The sequence below is a fragment of the Cydia pomonella genome, chromosome 12 (genome assembly GCF_033807575.1).
Source record: "Cydia pomonella isolate Wapato2018A chromosome 12, ilCydPomo1, whole genome shotgun sequence".
Taxonomy (NCBI): Eukaryota; Metazoa; Arthropoda; class Insecta; order Lepidoptera; family Tortricidae; genus Cydia; species Cydia pomonella.
In genome coordinates this window covers 12,877,897-12,893,628 of record NC_084714.1, presented here as the reverse complement: position 1 = coordinate 12,893,628, position 15,732 = coordinate 12,877,897, and the positions used below count along the sequence as shown (strand labels likewise).

At 36.0% G+C, this 15,732-nt stretch overlaps 1 protein-coding gene across 1 annotated transcript in view; it reads left to right on the top strand.

The window, feature by feature from the left end:
* Window positions 1-15,732, top strand: part of LOC133523654 (ADP-ribosylation factor-like protein 4C) — an 83,568-nt gene that overhangs the window by 61,948 nt on the left and 5,888 nt on the right. The window contains exon 3 of the mRNA XM_061859327.1: window positions 6,973-7,031. The gene's annotated coding sequence lies outside the window, so the exon portion shown is untranslated. The remainder of the gene's footprint in view (window positions 1-6,972; window positions 7,032-15,732) is intronic.

Below are 15,732 nucleotides of genomic sequence, written 5' to 3'. Positions count from 1 at the left end.
CGCGAGGAAGAAGAAGTCATTACAATTCATTTTTTCTTTTCGATTCGCGTTTGTTGCTAAACAATTCGCACGTGCGAGTAATTGCACCGTTCGCCGCTTTTTGCGCGCATTCTCCCGCTCGCTGAAAACGAAATGGAATCCGTTGACTGCCGGCCATCTGCTTATTAACTTCTTTGAGCCAACTGGTTAATGATTAACCCCCGTATTCATAGCCGTTTATGAATAAGGGGGTTAATATTTGCTCTTTTTATTATTTTATAGTAGAGCTAATATCACGTGGAGTTTTCAGCTTGAGTTGGTGGCGGAGGAAAGAAAATCACCAGATATGAACTTAACTATACTATATATATATATAATACAAAGCATTTTATCATATTTCATGGCTTATTACAGAGGTACAATTACAGTCGACGAAAGTAAGTATTCGTTTGCTTTTCACGGCAAGTAAAAAATGTGGAGACAAAAATACGCAATCATTACTTTCGTCGACTGTGTACGCATTTATTTATTTGTTTATTTAAACTTTATTGTACAAATGTACATAAAAAGAGTATAAATGGCGGACTTAACCCCTTGAGGGATTCTCTAACAGTCAACCATTGGGCTAAACAGAAAACGCTCGTTTGGTGTAGGATTGTAAAAAGTTGATATGAAAATAGACACAAGTCGAGACTAGTACTATACTATAATGTATTGTATATTGTTATTCTGAATAAATACTTATTTATAGATCATATATATATATATATATAATGTACAAAAATATGTATAAAAAAATTACAACAACTGCTACAATGGATCGTTACTTCTTGATTTTAGATGGCACTTTAGAAAATACCGAGTCACCTAGCGTTAACATTTGCTTGCCATGTGCTACTACTGGGACACTAACGGTATCTCCCATAGACATATTTAAGTAGATCACTTAAACGTCCATGCTTGCATGCGAATGCGAACAAGGACCTGAAAATGATTTATAGTGAATTAAATTATTATCTCGGCAACCCTGGTTTTGTATCTTTTTATTCACATTTATCTGACTAAATTTAATTAACGCCAAAAAAAAGAAAACTCTTCCAATAAAAAAAAAACCCTAGCAGGCATCAAAAAACGCGTCGCTCAAAGATTGGCATTGGCACACTGGAATTTCATACCCATGCATAATCTATTTAGATATTTATTTATTTATTATTCGGAGAACCAACAGCTATTAATTGCACAATATATGTAAGTAGCAGACAGCCTATGTCTATGATTCCTTTACAATATTCGCTTTGTAATCTTGTATTTAACTGTACATTGTACAAGTCATTGTTGACTCGTGACGAGATTTCTCCCAGCTCTTACCTTCGGCACGTTTCGAATGAAACATAATTACATGTCTGACTTCCTCTGCCACTTAATCCAAACACAACATCTAATTAACCAAATTAATTTTATGATCAACGAAGTGCTTTGCTTAATTACAAGATGTTTGACACGAATGCAAATTACTGGAATTAGGGCTTAACAGCGCACAACTTCAAAACTTGACTAGGTACAAACATTTTAACTAAACTAAATGGTCAATAAATTAATAGTTCCGACACTATTATTGTATAGCCGCCTGACGACTGGGTATCAAAATGTGCTTGTTTAAATTTTATCTCTGTCAAATTGACAAAAAGTCAAAAAGCTCAGCTTTTTTGCTTATTTATCTAAATACGAGATTGTATTAAAATCAATTGGTAGTTTTCAGAAAATAGTCGACCCAATTAGCGTGAATTGTTAAGAAAAGTTAATCACTGTCAGTTTTGTGACGGTTATTAAGCCATTAAGTTTCAATAAAAACTTGATTTTGATGTTCATTTCATAAACTATAAGCGATATTCAAATGTAAAAAAAGCGGCCAAGTGCGAGTCGGACTCGCCCATGAAGGCTCCGTACCATTTATGACGTATTAAAAAAAACTACTTACAAGATCTCGTTAAAAAAAAATTTCGGTGGAATTTTGCATGGTAATGTACATCATATATTTTTTTAGTTTTATCATTCTCTTATTTTAGAAGTTACGGGGGGGGGGGGGGACATTTTACCACTTTGGAAGTGTCTCTCGCGCAAACTATTCAGTTTAGAAAAAAAAGATACCCCACACGTATGGGTTTGATGAAAAAAAAATTGAGTTTCAGTTCTAAGTATGGGGAACCCCCAAAATTAATTGTTTTTTTTCTATTTTTGTGTGAAAATCTTAATGTGGTTGACAGAATACATCTATTTACCAAGTTTCAACAGTATAGTTCTTATAGTTTCGGAAAAAAGTGGCTGTGACGTAATCCATAAGGGTTCCGTTTTTTGCCATTTGACTACGGAACCCTAAAAAGGCAAAAAGCTAAAATAAGATATAAGATAAAATAATCATTTATTTGTTTCAATCTGAGTCGAATCTGATCAAGTTGATTCCCATAAAGCTTGTACGCTTAAATATCGTTACAAAACTGACAGTGATTAACTTTTCTTAACAACTCACGCTAATTGGGTACACTATTTTCGGAAAAACTCCCTACTATTCGTACAATGTGAATACGAATCATCATCTCATACCGATAAGAAAACATTATGGTAAAAAGAAAACAGCTAAACGCAAACTTCACACGCAAACTCTCGAGTTACTGCTATATTGGTTACCATCTCCGTGTACACGGGAACTAATAAAATGTCAGTTGTAATGTAACACGAACTCTAACAACTAAGTAGGATTCACACATGATAAAAACGTATTCACACGTAGATTTGTGTATTTACTTGTAGCCATCACCGTTATTAAAATCTGTGTCATGTTGTCATGTCAAAACACGCTTTTGCGGAGAAACTTGTTGAATTAAGCGGTGTTTTTACGCAAAAATCTTTAAAGATTTATTAAAGTCACTCGAACTCGTCTTAAAGTTTCTTAGAAAATCGAGAAGTTTACAAGTTTTCCAGTGAACACTGTCTGCCTGATTTTTCATGGAAATTATAGCTGGCATCTGCCGCTCACTCTAGAAAGACCCTTTCACTCTACAGAAAGTATTACTAAATAATAGATGATTCATTTTAAACCGAGATGTTCGTCAGGCTCGGTTACATTTAGCGCCGCTTCTTATTGCCGCGAGCCAAGTTAGAGGTCAAATAGATACAAGAAAAAGGCTATATCTCTTTGGAATGTAGAGCCAATGCCGACAAGCATAATTAACAAATTCCTTATGAACTTTTATGAAGCCGATGGTCCCGGGTTCAAATCCTGTACATACATTTATTTGTGTGATGAGCGCGGATATTTGTTCCTGTGTCATGAGCGTTTTCCATGTATTTAAGTATTTATTATATTATATTATACCGGGTGTTTCCTGTAACAGGAGCAAATACCATATATTGTACTCCTAAAACGATATAACTTTTGATTAACAACTTTAAAAAATTATGAAATCATTAGATTTTATCTTTTCATACAAATTTAATATTATTTTCAATGTACGCTGACATCAGTGTGTTTGACGTTGCTTGTCACACTTTAAACGTAACAAAATTCGGAATACATTGCGTCTTAGAATTAATTGTGTAATAAAAATTAAAACATAAAGTTATTTTATAAAGTTGCTGAACAAATGTTGGTGAGTTTGAGGAGTACAGCCTACAGTTTAATTTATTGCTCCTGTTACAGGAAACACCCGGTATATATACTCAGAGTATATATTCTAGTATAGAGAATTGAACTTAAGTACTTAAGTATATTATGTTGATGTTTTTATGGGTAGCCTCCGTAATCATTTTTGCAGCATTTGCATTTTTTGCTTACCGTTTTATATGAGAGAAACATCTAAGCATCATATTTTTATTAGATACTTAGACCTACCTAATAACCTAAACGTAAAATTCATACGTATGTATAAGGAATTCGAAAACATAGCACAACTATGAAGAAATCCATATAAACGGCGTTGTATAAAGGGAATTCTTAGCCAACATAAAGAGTCTCCATATATCACCGCCTTGACACATCGCGTCAGCGAGTACCTTCCTCTCATTAGACGCGATGCCACAAGGATATTGCCTTCCGCCGACATTCGTACTACTCTAAGAAACACTATTACGATAGGAACTTCGACTTCCATATACGCTTGTCTATTGAGATTTTCAATAAAAGGAAATTGCCTTAGCATAGCATCCGGTCAAAGTTAGCTTTCTATATTAGCCTAGTTTTGAGCTTAAAAGGTTTCATATTTCAGGCCATTGAATTCAATTTCCCGTTTTAAATAGGATTTGTTTTCGTATCGTTTGCAGACTTTTTTTTAAGTAAGTAATAAAGTGCGGCAGAACAAGGTTTGACACTGAGAAATAAAATGCGTTTTACTTTTTTTTCATCACACTTGCTCGTAAACGGGGTTATAGCATGCCAGGATAACGAGATATAATGAACTATATTATGGCCACGAGCGTAATAGATTTTTTTTTCATTATTTATGCCCATGGGCATATATTGGCCATCGCTGACCTATCACACATAGACAGTTAGTCCTCATAAGGCTAATCTGTCAAAAGTAAAGCCGAAACACGATCGATGTGTGCGTGCGACGCTCGTGTCTTACGTTCAGTGACACAAACGTATACAAAAATGGGTTGCCAGTGTTAATTTATTCCCCTCAAAGTAGAGGGATTTTAACCACATCCTTATACTTGGCTATCAATCATGTGGAAGTGTGTATGTAGATATTAAATTTGTAGCAAAAGCGTTCAAGGTTTCTTTTAGGGACTTTTCATTTCTGTGCTTTGTGAAATAAGGTTTAAATAAATAAATGTTTATTTTTTATTTTACATATATGGACAAAATAATAGCAAGTTTCTGTTTGACCCAATGGTTGACTGGTAGAGAATGCCTTAAGGTATTAAGTCCGCCATTTGTACAATTTTATATCGTGCAATAAAGTATAAACAAACAAACAATTTTTCTGAGCCTATTTACAAAGAGTGACGTTAAAATTCTGTTAGCAACATATCAATAGCCCTGAAACTGTAGCTGAAACTTTCCGTCCATCTCGCAGATAGAAGCGGATCAGTCGGAAATCTAAAATATTATATTACACAAAATAAATATATGAATTTAAACTGTAATTTTATATAAGACAAAACATAATTTGAAATAAAAGAATGAAAAACTAAAAAAGTATATAATTTTCTATAGTCATACAAGGAACTTAAATTAAACATATTCATTTTATCAATGTAATCGTCATGCCTCATTTGGAGGAAAAAAGATTCATATCACCTTGCAACATTTATAAGTAATGGCGGGTGACGAAAATTTGGATTTTTGTATTTACAATAACGTAAAAATATCACATTAAACACGATACTTACGCGTGAAATGTTATATCAAGTGGTTTGTTTTTATTCACTGATGTGTTGTGACACCCATTCACCGCACAAATCTTCTTGTATTTTTTAATTTATAACCGGGAGGGGCGGGAGGTGTAGTTGTACACAAACCAACTCGACCTTGAGTACTGCGAGAGCCTGTCGGATATGATGACACGAGTGCGACATAATGTCGTACTCGAAATGACTAGGCATCTATGCTTAATTTTAGCCTTATGTTTTTTTTTTTGAAGTAGGTATTAAAGTTTTACTTTTAAAAAACTGACGTTGATAAATGAATATTTTTGTGTATATTGAAGTGTATAAATATTTAATTTGATTAATTTAATAGCCGTTTAAAATATTTTTACACAATTTTTCAATCGTGGCTGAATGCCGGATGGGTTTGTGCTTTCGATGCCTAACTGTCAAAAAATAAGAACTTGGCGGACGAATGTTTGAAATGTCTCCGTACTTAAGAATCATTTCGCTTAAACTTTAGTTTTTTCTTCGCAAGTGTGATGAAAAACATTGTGTGTATCTCCGAGAATAAGAATATTGCAAACTCGGGCATTTAATACCCTTCAATTATCACCCTCGTTTACAATATCTCACCTCCCTCGTTGTACAATGGACTATTGGGATGGAACCGAGAGATTTTTTTAGTTTCGTTTTCCACCTTATCTTTAGTATGGACTCCTGAACTAAAAAGATCTTAAACTTGATTTAAACTGCAATCTGTTTGCCGCAGCAGCAGTTTTGTCGCGTACACACTATTGTTTAGTAGCAAAATTGTGATATTTTTATAACTACGAGTACAGAGGGAATTCATTATTAAATAATTGTGACGTTATCTATGAAAAGGGACCTTATTGTCAATGGCGCTTCCGCAAATACAACGCTGCCCGATGCAGTGCGGCATAAGCGTCATCGACAATAAGGTCCCTTTTCATAGATAATGCCACAATTTACAATTACGCTTAATCTCATAATGAAAGCTTATCTTGGAGTTTTTCAGTATATTGTTTAATACTAATACTAGTACGCTGCCGTATCGTGAGTGACGAGGGTTGTTAATGGTGTTATTCCACTAGCTTACTCAACATAGACAAGTCAAAGATTCATGTTACGAACCTGTATAGCGTCAGGCTGGGTAAGAGGAACACTGGTCACAAGTAACGCTTGTATGGAATAGTGAATGCCTCAAATATTCCTCATGCCCCGGACAAGTAAATTATGTTTCTCTCGGCTCATTCACACTGATTAGTCTAAAAATGTGATTCGGCTGCGCTAAGTAAGGAATGGGAATACAATACGGTCTGACGGGGCGAATAATGTGCTTCGCAATCCGCTCTCTGTTGGATCTCATTCGCCGGTCATTCCCCAACTTAATGAGCTCCCATAAAGCCAGTTGGCTTTTGCGCAGTGTACGATAAAAAATTAATTATATTACTGACGCTATGGTATATGCTCGCTTTTAGTTTTAAATAAGGCGTAATTACTAGATATCAGCTACCACAGCGCCCACTGCACACTTATTTATTTATACTACATAAATCTATCACTTTGAAAATAAAGTAAAGTGATTATTTTATTTTGTTTCAGGTATATTGAAGACTGAAGTTCTCCTGGCCTTACTTAACGCAGTTTATTTTTGACACTCTGTAAGTAAAACTCACAATCACTCTTGTTCTTCTTCCTTCCCTTACTACCAGTTTTAGATGGGGTCGGGCCTCCTTGTACGGCGGCGCCAGGACGTTTTATCCTGGGTTATCATAGGGGTTAGGTTCTGGGCTTTCATTTCCCTCACGTACTCACAATCACTATCGCAAATAAAATAAGAAATCCTGGCAGGAATCTGCACAGGCGCCTATTATTAAGAAGGCGGAAAATCGTGCAGAATAGAGAGCCTCGGTGCACAAAATAACGATCTCATGTGGTCGCGACCCTCAGTCATGAGGAGACGAGGAGGAAGGAGAAGACCTAAACTTTCCTACTCGAGAAAAACCCTTTTAACCTTCTAAATGAGATGATGAAAACTAAAGTAATCGATAATACATTATAATTAATTGATACCTGGATTGGAACTACCCGATATTAGGCCAATGTAAGATCTTGCATCTGTAAATGCAGTATATCTAGTAGGCGTAAAATAGTTTGGTTATAGTCGTAGTTTACCAGTATTCAAAATAATAGGTAATGGTATGTACGGGCAAGAGCATCAACCATTCGAGTAATCCTTTCAATTGTGTATTAAAAAAACCGTGAAGGTATACCAATTATTTCGTTGAAAAATCCACTCTGCTTTTATAGGTACCAGCGCACCATACGTCGCGCAAATTCACCCTAAATCGTGGGGGTTATATACCCAGACATAACTTTTCTCGAAAACCCACAAATAAGTCAAATTAAATAATAACATAGTTTGAAATTGATAGTTATCCAAGGCCGTTTTAATATTATAAATACTATCGAGTAGGTGTAATAAATAGTTGCGTGTATGTAATAACGTGGCCGTTAGGCAGTTATTACCCCACCGAGAACGTGTTAATGTCTGATTCATGCTCAATTATCTTACAGTTTATTGTACCTAATACTGCCAAATTTAGTGCTAAAAGACCTGAAATAGGTATTTGATTAATTGTATGCGCAATGTCAACACGATTTATATTTTTTATAGCTTATAAATGTACAAACATAAAAAAAATGTAAAAAATTTACTTTTACTTTAAATTTTATTGTAAATCGCGTTATCGTATAATCATTACATATGGAAATTGATATAAGTTCAATCTGGAGAAGATCGCCTACAAGGTTTTTTTGTCGCTTCTATTCTTGTTTTTGTAGGTACACATAGTACGCACGTCGCTCAGACACAGACAGAAAGGAAGAGCTTCGCTCCTTCTGCTCTACCAACCTTCTGTAACCACTTACCACACCTACACCACTAAATCCATTTGCGCAGGTCGCTCAGACGCCGGCAGAAAGGAAGAGCTTCGAGAGGTAGAGCAGAAGTAGCGAAGCTCTTCCTTTCTGATTGTGTGTGAGTATAGATGTGCCGTTCTTGAGAACATTCTCCGTTTACTATGGAGAATGTTCTCGCACGGAAAAGGTCTCAAGAACGGCACAACTATATGTCTGAGCGACGTGCGTATATATATATACGAGAGTTCTTGCCTATGACGGATTCCCGACCAAAAAAATTATATGCCGATCTTCTCCACATTGAACTTGGAACAAATTGACCCGCTTTTCATTGCTCTAGTTGAGTAAGTGTATATTTTTCTGAAAGTTTACCCATACAATGTCTTTCGACCACTTATTGAATTGACTTAAAGTAAATTGCACTACTAAAGTCTGTTAGTTTATTCGAGTTAACACACATAAATTTATCTTGCTGTCGATCCGTTATGCACACGGCTACTAGAGACGGCACAGAAACGATGAGGTAACGGGAATCCCGCTACGAAAAGCCGCTCGCTTGTATCCAATCTATAAATTTACTCTAAACTGTGATCCCCGTTGCGTTAAACGATTCTCATATTTTTACCGCATAAAGCATAATTAACGACACTAAACCTTTATTCGTCATTAAGGATCATCTTCAATGTGTTACATTGATAATATGGATTTCTGGAATGCTATTCTAACGCTACCTTACTTTCAAAGTTGAATACAAAATACAAGAGTCATTGTTAAGAAATGTTATATTACAGTATAGGAATAAAATAATATAACGTGAGCTGGCGGAAAAATTATCTTTGTATACAATTTTTAAATTCATGTGTAGGTACTTACTTTTTAAGTTATCTTTCAACTTGTAAACAGCTTCTCTTAAATTACTCATAAAGTCGCAGAGCGTTGAAAGCACAAAGTTTGCCTCGCACACCGGAGCGACACGTGCGGATCCGCCTCAGTGTGATAACCGCGCACGCGGCATCTGACATGACAAATACTCGGTCTGTCTGTATTTCTAGATCCGTGTGTATTTAGAACTGTTAGAAATCCTAGAATGTCAACACAACAACAAAATTGAACAATAAGCCTAGCACATGATTGGCGCGACAGTATCTCGTGGCGAGATATACTACCCTACTTTTTCTTACTAACTTAATTAAAGGGAGACGGGTAGTCTATCTCGCCGTGAGATACTGTCGCGCCAATCATGTGCTAGCCCGGCAGGAGCAAGTGAAATGACAAATTATTAGACTGTTACGCGGTTATCACACCGAGGCGGTTCCGCACCGCACGTGTCGCTCCGGTGTGTGAGCGAGAGCTCTTCGAAACTATCTCCACTAAGTAAGCGGTCAATACCCCTAGATTCCCAATTTCCATCGCTTATTTCAAAAATAGCATTTCGCCGTTTTCCAGAGGTTTTCAAGTGACGAAAATCGAGCGCTCGAAATTTCAAAAATCGGCCCGCAGAGCGGCTGCGGATTCGCATTCAATGTGAAACTGAAGACAGCCCTAGAATAACATATCATAAAATACCAGCGGCCGTTCGTTAAAAAAAGTATTGAAACAACAGCGAGTGACAGCGACTTGACAAGTCGATTACTGGGTCAATCCACTAGACCCGCATGTTTTGGTCTCGTGTCTGCATTCCGGCGACTTGACTATAACATGCTTAAACCTAACTGTATCGTGCATTTGATTTCTTTTGCAAGGTAGCTTATTTTCCACGGATCCATTAAGTACCATATGAAGCTACACGAAGCTACTGAAAGTATAAAGATAAGATTGCGATTCAAATATCTTTCAACGGAAATAAACATAAAAGTAAAAGAAGAGAAATATAAAGATACTTTAATAAAACTCTTTTTTTGCATTGATAACGGCATGTTTGAATAGCAGTACATTTAAAGAAACTTTCTCTTAATATTTGGCTGATCCAGGTTAATGTGTGTTTTTATTAGGCACTAAACGGAATTCTCCCGATAAAAACAACTTTTTGTCGTTCATGCGATAATTGCTTAAGGACATTACGTTAATTGCCTACTTCAAACTCATTATTGAGCACCAAAGCTCCATTAACAAGTAAACGAGTACATTACCTACCAGTGGCGGCGCGTCACAAATATTCGTAGGGAACCCGGAGCTAATTTTGGTTTCCTTTTCTCCATGAACCGATCGTGAAAGTACTCAACGGGCTGAAGTTTAGACAAGCCGGTGGGAATCGAGTTCTTTGAACGATCCGCCACTGTTACCTACCTACTTTTATTTCGAGTAAGTATGGTATGACCAAAACGAAGGTTCACTAAAAAAGATCGTGAGAAGCTCAACTCAATATCTTACGACAAAAGTAAAATAAACTCAATATAAGAATTTAACATTTGTATTTTTAAAAATATTAGTTATTATTGGAGTGAAATTACTTCCAACAAATATTACGAGCAAATTTTAATCCCTTATGTCAGCATACACCGACTCCAGAACCTTCAGAAAATTCTTCAAGTTAATACTTTGGTTGACTGTCTCATTGTCATCCAGTACCTATCTAGTTACATCTTATTACATAACCATTTTAATTAGAATGTGACAGCACTAGAATCGATTTTTCTTATCTCAATACGCATCCAATTCCTTCAATTGTTCATCGTTCAAATTTCCCACATTAATTCTAGATTAAAAGATCACGATTAGTGAATACACGGTGACTTTCTGTTCCGGTTGGTTTTAGTAGATTTGCTATTAGCCATCTGAGGAAGCGTGGAGTTATGTTGAGGCGTGGCCCAGGTGGAGAAAGTAAAGGGCCAGCATTGCATCTGTGCTTTCTCTCGACTCTTTTGACCCTACACAGCTGTGAATCGACTTGTCATGACATTGCTTATTATTTACCACTTACACTCGTACCACTTAAAGTTTTCATTTGCTAATTTCCTTTTAATATTAATGAATGCAACTTAAACTTTTTCACACATGTTTTCAGTTTTCGTTAGAGAGATAAACTCTTAACCTACCAGCTTATACTCCGTGAATATGCTCCCGCATTTCGAGGAAATATTATGATGAATCTGACGTCAACCGCATAAAAGGAATATAATAGAGCACTTTCTCCTTGCTACTTGGCATCTTACAATACATATAATTATGTATGGATAGGTTATTTTATTCAATAATCTGTGACACTTGTACGTCTGAGATGTTTATAATAGGTACTACACTGTGATATACGTATGTGGATAATTAGCGTTGAAAATAAGTTCCTAAAAAGAATTTAACCGTGTGCGAATCTCGAATACAAGTGCTTTGAAATTCACGGCGAATAAGTACTGACACTCCTGACCATACACGTTATTGTACTTATTGTTATTGCAAGTTGTACACATGATCCATCTATGACCGACTGACCGTATTAGACAACCTTTGTTAATATTAAAGTCGGTCGAATAAAAACAAAAGTTGCTATACTAGTTATTCGAGATAGACAGGTCGAAGGCGCGGCCAGTTCGGGTGACCGCCGCGGGTCCCGCTTGCAAATGATTCGACCTCGAATTTTAATAAAAGCGAAACTTTTGATGCCCTGAAACAACTGTATTTTTTATGGTGCACTTTGTACTCGTATCTGTTAACCCTACTTAAGTATCTTTGAGTACAAAATTAACTAAGACAAACATTACACACTTACTTACTTACTTACATACAAATAATATTATTATTTTTACTGGTGAGTTTCATCTAAATAGATCAAAAATTACGATTCTATTTTATTTTTGTGTTTTGTATTATTTATTAGCTGACTTTAAAATTGAACGGAAAATGTTACACCTTAAAACTCCCATCAGGTAGAAATCTACCCCTCTTTTTTATCAAAACACTGGTGTAATAAAATAATTATGATAAGTACATTTTCATTTTTAATTCAAGCGTTTGTTTGCAAAAAAATATTATTCTGTAAACTAGAGCTGATAAAGACCCGCATATAAGTGCCACCGCATGTGACCACTGAAGCTCCCTTACGACAAGTATGTCACATTTAGCATTTTTTTTATTAAATATTCAAGTTTTTAGAGCCAAACCAACCATATTTGGACGAACTTTGCAATGACAAGTGTGGCAGGGTCACCATAAATATGCCGTTTTGTCACCTCAAAGTCTATACTGCCAAATTATAGTGCCGGTGGTGGTGAACACCAACTTTGCATGAACATATCAACTGAACCCGGGAATGACCGCGTTTGGCCTAATGTTAGTTGTTATGAGAGGGGGGGTTATGCCCATATGCGGGCATAAATTACTTTCATGGCACTTTTAAAAACTGTTTTTATTTTTCATCGGCACATCTTACTGGAATAGATTGTTTGTGTTATTAAATAAAAACATATCGTCGTTTTGTAGTCGTCGGTGATGTAAATGAAATTAAAATGCAATGGGCAGCCAGATACGTATCCGTGGGATAGGGCCATAGTTCAATTCGCTCCTCGAGTTGCTCAACAAATACCTGCTGCGGCGCGCACAATCGACCATCGAAGGCTTGTGCAACGTAATTTAATAGCAACCATCATGCACAGACATTATATACGTAAGTGACCAATACATACTAAGCTAATCTACTTTTCTCAGTACCCTAGATTCAACCCATAGCGTAACGTTAAAACTGGCAATGTTTCGAAATCTGCAGCAGTAAATTAACAATAAATTAAGAGACATGCATAAATTTTCTTAAAACGCAGCACTCCTTATTAGAGTCGTTTAGTGCCCTTGCGTATTTACAAGCAACTTACATACATTACCGACACGAGGATCTTTGGCGTACTAAGTGAATCATTTAGCCCGTTTAAGGTCTTGCAATCTGGCCAAAAAGGCGGTTTCGTTTTCAAATAACGACTCGGACGTTGCGAATCTTGAAGAGATCACGATGGCGTGAGGCCAATGGCCCGATTCGGGAGATCGAATATCCAAATACGGTGCAGCGGCTGGAATTGAAATTGCGGTGACTCTCGCAAAACATTTGTCAACAAACTTATCGTGGGATCAGGTTCAGCTGTCCCTTTCGCGCGCGCTGCATTAGTAAAAGACGACCTTCGTTAAGTCTTCACGGGTGATTCTAGAGTCTCGCCCGTGCCTCGCAGCGGGCAAAAAGTCGTCGACCCGGCTGTCTGACGCGAATGATAATTATTAAAGGGCGCGATGCCGATGGCGTCTCATTTCGCTACTCCACCTGCCTTCTCCCGCAATTATTTGTGCACGGACGGCTGCTGTGCGTAATTATTTTGGACGGAGTTTGGAAATACAGTGTAAACCGTTGAGTGTCGCTAACACTTAAGGGACGTTTTTTGACGCTTTAGAAAGTTTTCGTTATATAGAGAGAAATTAATACTAAAGTAAACCAACTATAGCGAACAAATGTCGACGTTATAGGGAGTGAATATATCAAGTGACGTTATATGGAGTTTCCTTGTACTAGTTGTACTTCTTAAAAAGTAGGAAGCTTTGGTCATGAACTTAACTTCAGTAAGTACACTCGTATTCGTATCTGTTCAATAACTCTATATATATAATATACATATATACAACACTAACAGTTCTTTTTTTATACCACGTCGGCGGCAAACAAGCATACGGCCCGCCTGATAGTAAGCAGTCTCCGTAGCCTATGTACGGCACATCATTCTTATAAAATGACAATTAGAGATTTAAAAAAATCGGCCAAGAGCATGCCTGGCCATGCTTAGTGTAGGGTTCCGTAGTTACCATTCTGTCAGAACAGGTCAAACGAGGGCTATTAATTAGTAAGTATCATGTATCATTACAAGCATAATGGAGCATAACCTTCGCAGCGCTTTGAAGGTACTGACTGGTGTCTTTGTACTGAGATTTTAGCAATAACTCAGAAATCGATCCGACCGATCATGTTCGCTATAGTTTTCATTGAAAGAATTTTCTAAACTTTTGTGTCACGATTTTTTTCATACTTTTTGGACCCATGGTTCAAAAGTTAGAGGGGGGGGACACATTTTTTTTCTTTTGCAGCGAGTATTTCCTAAAATATTAATTCTATCAAAAAATGGTTTTTGGAGACCCTTATTGGTTTTAAAAGACCTATCCAGCGATACCCCACACTATTTAGGCAAATGGAAAGCAATTTTTTTTTTTTCAAAAAAATATCATTTTGTGTGGTAGGTACCCTATAATAAAATAAAAAAATCGGGTTGCACTCCGGGAGTGCCAGCAGAAGTGAAAACTTGAATATTAACGTTGTGCATTTTTGATATTTTGAAGAAATTGAGTAGCAGTTTTATAAAAAGAGATAATTGTCTATTATACCTACGTAAATAAATTTGAGTGTGGAAGATATTTTGAAATTTTAGTGTTAATATATAACATATACTGAGTAATTCATGAGACATGAGCAGGACTACAGCCTACACAATCAGTAAATGTTAATGAATCGTTCACCATCATATTAAGTAAAACAACGATTTTCTCTTATTTAACTTTTCGGTAAGGAAAAATTTGAGTATCTACAATCATGGACACTCAACAACACAAAGATACAATACAACACAATTAACAAAGATTAAACCTCTTTAACCGTTATGACAACACGATTATGAAGGAAATAAAATCATGGAGATATAAAGTGGAGCACACTCTTAACTTTTTTTGTTATAGTAAATTGAACCTTATCACTGAGGTAGAAAGGTGGTCTTACCAGACTAGAGAAAACGGTTCACTTGAGATAGCAAAAGTGGGGCGCGGTGTCTCACTCACACATATTGCCAATGTTAAAAACATACCATTGTAGTAGTATTTATATCAATATACTACTGAAATTAAATACTGTCTTACTATTTTAGTGCTATATACAGAGTGCGGTTCTCAAATCTTTTAAGTAATTTGTAAATAATTATGATGTCAATATTATTAACTAATTAAACCAAGCATGTGCATAACAAAAAAAAAACAATTTTAATATGTTAGGCATTGTAGAAACTTTGAATATTAATTGGTATCGCAACTTGATGACATATTTTCGAGATATTTCCAAAATGCGTAAATGGTGGGGCTCAGCATTTAATTGCGAAATATTAAAAAAATGGGTAAAATTTTTGTGTGGCAGGTTGTACAAATGAAAGTTTTGCTGATTGTGGTATATATTTTCACAGGTGAACCACAATCATTCACTTTTACGATAAAAATACAAGACGATAATTGTCAAACTCATTAGGGTGACTATGATGTCGGCACGATGTGAATCAGTTTTACACAATTCTTATGAAGTACTTAAGTATGTTTATCTAATTAGGTGTGTCTATAACATGATTAAATTCTAAATTGGTGGAGTGATAGCTATTACAGAATAATTAATTGTCAAAATTGAAATCCAAAGTCCATAAACATTCCAGACTTACGATTATACAT